Source organism: Panulirus ornatus, chromosome 46, assembly GCF_036320965.1.
Source record: "Panulirus ornatus isolate Po-2019 chromosome 46, ASM3632096v1, whole genome shotgun sequence".
NCBI lineage: Eukaryota > Metazoa > Arthropoda > Malacostraca > Decapoda > Palinuridae > Panulirus > Panulirus ornatus.
This window is the reverse complement of record NC_092269.1, coordinates 10,967,167-10,978,805: the sequence shown is the minus strand read 5'-3', so window position 1 is coordinate 10,978,805 and position 11,639 is coordinate 10,967,167.

The window sequence follows — 11,639 nt, the reverse complement described above, 5'->3', positions numbered from 1 at the left end:
ACAAAGCAAGGTAGCGTTAAGAACAGAGGACTAAGCCTCAGAGGGAATACCCTCACTTGGTCCTTCCTCTGTTTCTTTTTCTGGATAATTAAAAATCGAGAGGAGGAGGATTTCAGCCCCCCCTCCTCCCCCCCCCCCCCCCGCTCCCTCCCCTTTTAGTCGCCTTCTACGACACGCACAGGGAATACGTGGGAAGTATTGTTTCCCTAACCGCAGGGCTCACTACCACAAACAAAATCTTTTTATAACCTAACCCAAATAATCAACATCCTCCAGAATCAAACATCCATGACCAGTCACCAACATCCACCACAATCATTTTAACATCCACGACCAATCATCAACATCCATCAGAATAATTCTAACATCCATGAACAATATCAACATCCACCAGTCATTCTAACATCCACCAGAGTCATTCTAACATCCACCAGTCATTCTAACATCCACCAGTCATTCTAACATCCACCAGAGTCATTCTAACATCCACTAGAGTCATTCTAACATCCATCGGAATCACTCTAACATCCACCAGTCATTATAACATCCATTAGAATCAAACAAGTTCAAAAGCTTTGAACTTTTGACGACCTCTGACCCCTAAATTACCCAGGGCTGTCACTGTGTTAGGACACGACCAACATGTCGCGCTCCAGTGACCAAATACTCTCTCTCTCTCTCTCTCTCTCTCTCTCTCTCTCTCTCTCTCTCTCTCTCTCTCTCTCCTCCCTCCTCACGTTCCCACCGGCATGACGTCACCAGTGATGCAAGCTCTGTTAATTACATACGTAAACAATACGCATCATAAATATCAATATTCCTCATCTGCGTCATGTCTATCATGAAGGTTAATAACCACCATGCAGGCTCGACTCAATGGAAAAGTATCGTTTATAATCAAGCGTATGCCACGTTGACACAAGTCATAGATGAAAACATCTGCTATAAAGGTATATTCAATATCAAGCCTATATTGTAACTCGGCATTATGTTCATTAAGGCTCTACACCAACGGTGGCGTTACCGGACTCCCGGCTGTATGTGGTCACTCCGAGGGAGGGCGAGGATATAAGTCGCTTTGTGCGAGGATGTATCAGAGGAGGACAGCCTCGGAGAAAGACCTTCCTCCCAGTTTTCAGGGGTCCAACCTTTCGCTGCTACTGAACTGCAGCGCAGCTGTGAAGCTGCAGGCGCCTCCTCAGAGGCGTCCTGGCGTTACCAAACATGGAAAAGAAATATGTTACAAGAACTCTAACCCTAGTGTACGTACATCATCCAGGCTGAACATATCAACCAGGAAATGTGGGTGGCACTTGGCACATCCCTGGCAGCAGCGCTAGACCACCGCTCCCAAGACCATACTGAACCACCTTCCGCTGAAGACCAACCACAACACTGTGTAATGTGGCGGAGCTCACACACACACACACACACACACACACACACACACACACACACACACACACACACACACCCTGAGTCCAAGCGAGGTGGTTCTGGCCTTTAACATTAACGAAAGAGATGCAGTCACTTAAAAGCAGTTGAGGAGAAGGGTAGCAAAGGCAGAGAGAGAGAGAGAGAGAGAGAGAGAGAGAGAGAGAGAGAGAGAGAGAGAGAGAGAGAGAGAGAGAGAGAGAGAGAGAGAGAAACGTATAACCTCGCCATTGTTGTAGGTGAACTGTGGCTATCTATCGTAGTCTGGTGTCTCCTGCATGGGTCAGTGTAGAGGTAATGTGTCCTGATGTTGGTGAGGTTGTGGCCCCGCACAGTCGTCCAGTCTGAGTGACCAGGGTCGCTCGGTGTATGTCGCTTCCAGCCAGTTCTTGTACCTTTCCACACTCTGGTCCAGCCTGCTGTTTGTACCCACGACAGGTACGTACCTCACCAAGCATCTCGGGGTTATCTCTTCTCTCCTTACTGGCCATGAGGAACATCATGGTTCAGTAGTCTGTCCTGCTAGTCAAGAATAGATCATGTGATGATACCAGGAACAATATATACCTTCAGTCTCCAGGAGTGTGTTAAGATACGAGTGCGGGAGGCACAATACTGCCCGCCGCCTACCTCCTGTGTCCCACTACGACGGGTGGAGGCGGGAGGACCAACTGGTGGAGCGAGAGGAATACAATGGGCGAAGTGGGGTGAACACGGATTTCATAAATGACGTGGTTATGAACGTACGTGGTTGTTATGAATGGAGCGTGGTTGTTGTGAGTGGACGTCGCTCTTATAAATGAACATGGTTGTGTAAATGGACGAGACTGTTGTGAATGGAACGTGGCTGTTGTAAATGGAGCGTGGCTGTTGTGAATGGAGCGTGGCTGTTGTGAATGGAACGTGGCTGTTGTAAAAGGACTTGACTGTTGTGAATGGAGCGTGGCTGTTGTAAAAGGACGTGACTATTGTGAATGGAGCGTGGCTGTCGTGAATGGAGCGTGATGAACAGAGGCAGTGGGCGTGGACTGGTGTGGACCACATGAATGAGCGTGGCTGTTGTCAGAGGGCGTGAATGGCCGTGGTTATGAATGAATGAAGGCAGTGGGCGTGGTTGTCTTGGGCAGCGGCTGGCGTCCCGCTGGGCCTGACCTTTGCCCTCCCTCCCTCCCTCACTCCTGGTCTCTCGCCTCCTCCTCCTGCCTCCTCCTCCTCCTGCCTCCTCACTGCTTCTTTCTTCCTTCACCATTCACAAGCGTCCCACCAACACACGGCTTTCGTACCGCTCATTCATCCTCCACATGTTGCAAACCTTCTGTTCGCGGCACAAAACCTAACCAACGCAAAGCAGTAAATGTGGAGAGGAACTGGAGAGGAACACGTATATAAAACTGAATATATATAAACCTTGGGAATGTCTCTAATGCCAGTGATGTCGGTGACGTATGCAGTGTAGGAGAGGGTGTGTGTGTGTGTGTGTGTGTGTGTGTGTGTGTGTGTGTGTGTGTGTGTGTGTGTGTGTGTGTGTGTGTGCGTGCGTTACGGGGAGAGAGTTTTGCCTCCCTTCTTACCCTTGTACACATGTACCACGCCTTTACTCCTGTTGTTGCGCGCGCGCACACACACACACACACACACACACACACACACACACACACACACACACACACAACCCAGACTAAGACAGGTGCCTCTTTATCGACCAGTCCCGAGGGGAGGATGAATACCTGAGTTGGGTGTGGGACGACCGCCACGTCTACGAATCGAACCTATGCGACGCCCCCCCCCCCCCCCCCCCCCCCCCCCACTCTCTCTCTCTCTCTCTCTCTCTCTCTAACCTGGGACCACAAGTCTTCGTCGCTGCATCATGGTCAGGTGGATCACAGTTACCACAAGTCTTCGTCGCTGCATCATGGTCAGGTGGATCACAGTTACCCACACGTCTCAGCTGGGGATTAATGGTCAGCACTTCCTCACGGCCACATACAGCACACTTGCCTTTCCTTGGTATGTAAGACATGCTCTTCCAAGATGCCCTGGCGGTGTTACCAATACAGTATGACAACTTCAACAATCTTTGAAGTCGGTTTTAAGTGGCAATACTGTATGGTTGACTCCAGCTTTCAGTGATGGTTACTGGTGTATGGAACGTTGGGGCAAACTATAGCCACACCAGTGGTAATGCTGGCCAGCACCACTGGTCAACCAGGGGTCAGCCTGGCCAGCACCACTGGTCAACCAGGGGGTCAGGCTGGCCAGCACCACTGGTCAACCAGGGGGTCAGCCTGGCCAGCACCAGGGGGTCAGCCTGGCCAGCACCACTAGTCAACCAGGGGGTCAGGCTGGCCAGCACCACTGGTCAACCAGGGGTCAGCCTGGCCAGCACCAGGGGTCAGCCTGGCCAGCACCAGGGGGTCATGATGCCCACCTTCCTCAGGTATGGAGGTGACCCAAGTCAGCCCAGTCATCATAACAGCCATTGACCTGTTATCTCCTTATCATAACGTAGCATCGGAGATGTTACCCTCATTACAACACAGCCTCTAACATGTTCCCCCATACCACAACACAGCCTCTCCCCTCATTATAACACAGTCTTTAACCTGTTACCCCAATACCACAACACAGCCTCTCCCCTCATTACAACACAGTCTTTAACCTGTTACCCCCATACCACAACACAGCCTCTAACCTGTTACCCCCGTAACACAACACAGCCTCTAACCTGTTACCCCCATACCACAACACAGCCTCTAACCTGTTACCCCCATACCACAACACAGCCTCTAACCTGTTACCCCCATACCACAACACAGCCTCTAACCTGTTACCCCCATACCACAACACAGCCTCTAACCTGTTACCCCCATACCACAACACAGTCACTGACCTGTTACCCCCATAACACAACACAGTCACTGACCTATAACCCCATCATAACACCCTCTGACCTGTAACTTCATCACCCCCTCGACATAACAAGACCTGTGTTTGACCTGTCTGACCAGAACGCAAGACCACCAGCCACGGTGTGAGGTAACCGGTTACCGGTGACTGTCTAGCTCCAGCTGCAGACGTGGGGGGAGTGCTGACCTCAGGTGACCTTTGAGATAGGACGGGCGAGTGACCGTGGAATACCTGAGGCGGAGGGCGAACCCTGTGGAAGATCAGTCAGTGTGTCAGCCTGCACCCCCGACCCCTGGGTTATATATACGGTGGGTGGTGAGGGGCAGGACGGAGTCTTGTGGCTGTGGCATGTATTGATCACTGTAGCTTCCCAACACTCACACACACGCACACACACACACACACACACACACACACACACACACACACACAAGGCCAGACCTGGACTATGCTTCTCCAGTGTGGCTGCAACAGTTTAAATAAGTACTAAGAGTTACAATAAAAAGTCAAGGGTAGGGTCACTAAGATGGCACCTGAATTACGACAGCTGAGTTACAGGGAAAGATTAGAGGCCTTACATTTGTCCACCATGGAAGAGCGAAGAGTTAGGAGTGACCTGACCACAAACTATAATATTATGAACCAGACTGATGACGTAGACAGTGGACAATTCTTCGCAAGAAAGATGCGATAAAACAACCAGAAGAAATAACATGAAATTACACATAAAAAACTTGTGAAAATATGTAAAGAAGCATTTTTGTAATATACGAGTGGTGAATGAAGTGAATGAACCTCATAGTGCTCTCGGTGATTCTGATGACGTATGATATCACTGCTCTCGGTTGATATTCTGATGACGTATGATATCACTGCTCTCGGTTGATATTCTGATGACGTATGATATCACTGCTCTTGTTTTCCGGGACTACTTTGCTCCCACCTTTGTGGAGTGGGACGATGTGGGTCAGGTCCTGACTCTCTGGGATGATGCCAGAATATCAACTCCCCAGGATGTTTAGTGCACGTGCTAGAGTATGTCTTGCATCTCCTCATGAAGAGTTGGTGAGAAAGACTGGTGGATTCTTTCTTATTTCATTTTCGTCATTTTCGTCGTCTTATTCCTGTGTTTCTCATGACTTTTACGGTGATTTCTACGTCCGATACGCCACTTGACATGTTGCCTTCCCTTAGCTGGGTGAGGTGTGACCTGTCGAGAAGTGATGCAAATATTTTTTCGCCTCCTGTAGTGTGTTCGTCTTGCTCGGTCTAACCCAGACCTTCTCGCTGGTACATGTCTAGTGCATGTGTGGGGTATCAAAGTGGCCATGTCATGTCCCTCTTCATCCATCGCTCCTGCACATCTTGTACTCGGTAAGAGGAACCTTACTGACCTCGTAGTGAGGAAAGGTTAGTCGATAACAGAATCCTCACTGACCTTGTAGTGAGGGAAGGTAAGGTGCAACTCTCCTATACTTTGCTTGTGGGATGGATTCCTGTTATCTACTTTACAAGTAAGGTCTTATATGGTTGCTTCCTTTTATCTACTTAACAAGTAAGGTCTTATAAGTTTGTTTCCTCTCATGTAATTTACTAGTAAGGTCGTATGAGGTTGCTTCCGCTGATCTACTTCAATAGGAAGGTCATATAAGTGTGCTTCCTTTAATCTACTTTACAAGTAAGGTCTTATCAGGTTAAATTATCTTGTCTACTTTACTGGTAAGTGTCTAAATATTTCCTTCGTCTCTCGACCACTCTCTAACCTGCAACACAACCAAGCCAGCCAGCCAGACTCACTCACTCACTCAGCGTCGATCCTGGTCTCCCACGTGACTGACAACCGGGATCATGTGTGTTGCCCACACTTGCAACACAAACTGACTGAAATCATTGCCAGTTTGTACTGTACGAGGGAGGGAGGGAAAGAGGGAGGGAGAGAGGGAGGGAGGGAGGGAGAGAGGGAGGGAGAGAGGGAGGGAGGGAGGGAGGGAGGGGGGGGGAGTTTTACAACTGTGGGGGGTGCCATCTTGTGAACAACCTTTATAACAAATCTACTTTATATGTTCACGTTACGGCGGCGTCTGGTTTGTTTATCACTGCAACGTTCGAGGAACTGTTCACTGTTAACATCATCATACGGGTGAGTATCTTAAAGACTGTGATCAGGTCACCCCTCACTCTTCTCTCTCATCAAAATGGGCAGAATTAAACATGATGCCTTTCTCTGTAACTCAGCTTTCTAAACTTGGGCACCATCTTTGTTGCCCTCCTCTGGACCTTCTCTATCAGTTCTTAATGCATCGTGAGGAGCCGTGACCAAACCTTAGCTGTATATCCCGCCTACTTTTGGTCTGACGTTGGATATGAACAGCTAAATATTTTCTTACCCATTTCCTTGAAAGTTATTCTGGTATTTGTCAACAAAAAGCTTGGCTCCTTATTTATTCATTCGCCGAATACGGGAATGTGGGGACAGGCCAGTGTGTATGTGTATGTACATGTGTGTGTGTGTGTGTGTGTGTGTGTGTGTGTTACATGTATGGGTGTCTGTAATAATTACCTACCATGAGTGGCCTGGTGTTGCCATGACCTGCAACACAAGCGGCCTGGTGTTGCCATGACCTACAACACAAGCGACCTGATGTTGCCATGACTTGCAACACAAGGGGCCTGGTGTTGCCATGACCTGCAACACAAGCGGCCTCGGTGTTGCCATGACCTGCAACACAAGCGGCCTGGTGTTGCCATGACCTGCAACACAAGCGGCCTGGTGTTGCCATGACCTGCAACACAAGCGGCCTCGTGTTGCCATGACCTGCAACACAAGCGGCCTGGTGTTGCCATGACCTGCAACACAAGCGGCCTGGTGTTGCCATGACTTGCAACACATGCGGCTTGGTGTTGCCATGACCTGCAACACAAGCGACCTGATGTTGCCATGACTTGCAACACAAGGGGCCTGGTGTTGCCATGACCTGCAACACAAGGGGCCTGGTGTTGCCATGACCTGCAACACAAGGGACCTGGTGTTGCCATGACCTGCAACACAAGCGGCCTGGTGTTGCCATGACCTACAACACAAGCGGCCTGGTGTTGCAATGACCTGCAACACAAGCGGCCTGGTGTTGCCACGACCTACAACACAAGCGGCCTGGTGTTGCCATGACCTACAACACAAGCGGCCTGGTGTTGCCATGAAATGCAACACAAGCGGCCTGGTGTTGCCATGACCTGCAACACAAGCGGCCTGGTGTTGCCATGACCTGCAACACAAGCGGCCTGGTGTTGCCATGAGAGCGGTAAATCTGGCCCCTGACAGAGGACCCGCCACGCTGGGAATTAACGAGAATATATATATAGCACCTGGAACGTCCTCAGATTTACCTGGGCTAATACAAAGGCTCCTGGAACCCCTGGAAATACAGGGGAATATATACAAAGGCCCCTGAAACCCCTTGAAATACAGAATACATACAAAGGCTCCTGGAACCCTGGAAATACAAGGGAATAAATACAAAGGCTCCTGGAACCCCTGAAAATACAAGGGAATACATACAAAGGCTCTTGAAACTCCTGGAAATACAGGAGAACATATATAGAGGCTCCTGGAACCCCTGGAAATACAGGAGAACACATATACATGCTCCTGGTACCCCTGGAAATAGAGGGGAATATATAGAAAGGCTCCTGAAACCCCAGGAAATACAAGGGAATACATACAAAGGCTCCTGGGATCCCTGGAAATACGAAACACATACAGAGGCTCCTGGAACCGCTGGAAATACAGAACACATACAGAGGCTCCTGGAACCGCTGAAAATACAGGGGAATATACACACATATCCCTCGTGCCCATCAAAATTCACGTTCTTTTTTCGTGACAAAGGGCCAGAGAGAGAGGCAGGTAAGAACTACCAGAGGAGAAATTGACACTGGCTTCCTTCTTCAGAACGGTGGGGGAACTAAAGGCTCTGTGTTCTCAGCACAGCAGAGGATAACAACCCCCGAAAACAATACAGAGACGAGCCATGTAACGTCCTTTATATATACCAACATCCAGCGACTGAAATCATAAAGAACAAATAAAATCCCATTTTATAATTGTCTTGTTAAACGAATCCAGCACAGTATTTGCGGCCTTCACACACACACACACACACACACACACCAGACCATATGAAGAGTGAGTGAGGTGTGGATGCCAGACCATAAGAAGGTGTCCAGATGCGTCAGTACAAGATCATGTGGAGGAGTTCCACTGTAGATATAACAACTCCTGAACTCGTCTAATGATGTAGTGGAGGAAGCACTCGTTGTCATCACTGAAAACACAAACCTGGTCATTGTACTAATCTATAGACCACCTGACCTGAAGCCTCATGATGAAGTTACGAACAAATAAGAAAGACACAATCATGTCTTGACCTCCTCGGTAACCCAGACCTAAATATACTGGTCTTAGGAGACTTCAACCTGCCACACATGACATGGAGACATGCAGGACATGACATGGAGACATGCAGGACGTGACATGGAGACATGCAGGACATGACATGGAGACATGCAGGACATGACATGGAGACATGCAGGACATGACATGGAGACATGCAGGACATGACATGATACCGCAAAATACTGACACTGGAAGCAGCTCCGACGAACAGCAGCAAAAATGAGTTATTCAGATTATGAGAAAAGTTCTTCCTCAGCCAACATATAACAAAACCAACCAGAGGATATAACATTGTGGACTTAATCTTCACATATAATGTGGACCTGATGTGTGATATTACCACCACAAACACCCTATATTCTGATCCCAACTTGACTGCAGTCAGAACCATCTTGGATGCTACACTGCCAAGTCAGAACACAGGAAACGCTGCAGATGTTTTCACTCACTTCCGTTTTAATAGTAAACTGGGAGGAGGAGGAGGAGGAGGAGGAGGAGGTGATCAATGTGTGTACGAGACAATGGTTGGAAACCCTGCTGAGTACCACAACAGAGGAGGACTGTGTAACTGACACCACCACTTTGGTACTCCAAACATGAACACAACTGTACATATACCAGCCAGAAGAAAGTACCAAAGGTGTAGGTTAGAACGAGCAAGACGACCACTTTACAGCAGGCCAAAATAAACTGCACACCTTCTAAACAAGCCACAACTCATCCTGCAAAGGAAAGAAAACCTGTCAAATCAATGACTGAACACAGACCATAAACTAAAACTGTCACTTGAAATAAACTAAAAATGACATTTGAATCACAAGAAGAAGCCATAAAGGAAATCGGAAATAAAACCGATAATACTTTTACTTGTGTACAAAACGCAAATCCAGAGCCACAAACCCCACTGGCCCACTTTAAAAAGATTGTATCTTCACACACGACTGCCAAGAGATGAGTGAGACTCTAAAATAGCAATATGAATCGGTATTTTGCGAGCCAAAAACAACATCAGAAATAAATGACCCGACAGACTTCTTCCTTAACGGTAATCCCCCAAGTGTACACTTAGCAGATAGCACCACCACCTCAACACAACACGTTGAGAACATGTCCTTGCACTCAGCCTCATGGAACTCAGTCCTAATGAAGAAATGCAAGACACCTCTACATGTGCACTAAATATCCTGTGGTGAAAAAGTACAGATTCTAGTATCATTCCCGAGAGTCTGAAACTGACCCACTATCGACCTATAGCATTAACATCGCACGTCGTTGAAATCTTCGAAGTAGTCCTAAGAGACAAGACTGACTGAATCTATTGAAGTAACACTCTACATAACCCAGGACAACATGGTTTCTGGCCTGGAAGATCTTGCCTCTCTCAGTTGTTGAATCTGACTTAACACGTAGTTGTATACCATGCCATCTCCAGCGCCTCCATAGTAAAAAGCTCAGTCCCCCAAGGCACTGTGCTTGCACCCCTCCTGTTCCTCATCATTACTTCTCACACTGACGCAAACACGAACCACAGTTTCATATCATCCTTTAGAGATGATACAAAAATAAGCATGAAAATCACATCAGTAAAAGATGTTGAAAGATTACAAAGAGACATGAGCGAAGTCTTTAACTGGCCATCCGAGAACAACATGCTTTTCAATGGCGCTAAGTTTCAATTCCTCCGGTGAGGGGAAAATGAAGATATCAGAGATCCCACAGAATACTGAACAGAGACGCTATCATAAACCAGCTGAATAATGTGGAAGAACTGGAATGATAATGTTCAAAGACAATAATGCAACGGTTGCCTCACGCAGAGAGATGGCAGGCTGGATCCTGCGGACTTTCAAGAAAGGGGAAGAAAGCAATGTCGATATTATTCAACGTACTACTTATTTCACGCATTGAGTATTGTTGCATTCTAACATCACCCCCAGAAGGCGGGCGACACTGCGGATTCAGAGAATGTCCAGAGAACTTTCACAGCCCATTTTAAAGTGGTAAAGGAACTAAATTACCTGGAGCGACTGAAAACACTAGGGCTATACTCCCTGGAGCGCAGACGGGAGAAAAACATCATCTACAATAGAAAAATCGTAGAAGGTATGGTTCCCAATTCATAATCGGAAATAACATCCTACTGGCACGACAAGCATGGAAAACTTTGTTAGATACGACCTCTGAAATCCAAAGGTGCCATATGCACGAAAATGAAGAACACCATAAAAATCCGGGACCCAAGATTCTTCAATGCTTTACATCTACCATCAGAAACAGCCTAAGATGCACGGTAGGGAAGTTTAGAAATGCTTTGCCAAGGAATGCACGAGGTATACATAGTTTCCTGGAAGCCTTGGAAATATAGTAACAGATACACAGGCTCCTGAAAGCTCTGGAAATACAGTAACATATACACAGGCTCCTGAAAACCCTGGAAATATAGTAACATATACACAGGCTCCTGGAATCCTGGAAACGCACAAGAATATATACAAAGGCTCCTGGAGACCCTTTGGAAACTCAGAGGAACATATACATGAGTTCCTAGAATCCTTCGAAATACAGAGAAGTATACACACAGGTCCCTGGTACCAGTGGAAATACGAAGGAATATATACACAGGTTCCTGAATCCCCAGTTAATGCAAGGGAATGATATCCAAGCTCCTGGAACACCTGGCAAAACACAAGGAAACACATACGTAGGATCCTGAAACTCAAGTAAATACCAGGAGAGAGAGAGAGAGAGAGAGAGAGAGAGAGAGAGAGAGAGAGAGAGAGAGAGAGAGAGAGGTGGAGAAGGATCCTGGATATAAAGAATATAAAAGGATTCACTGGAAACCCAA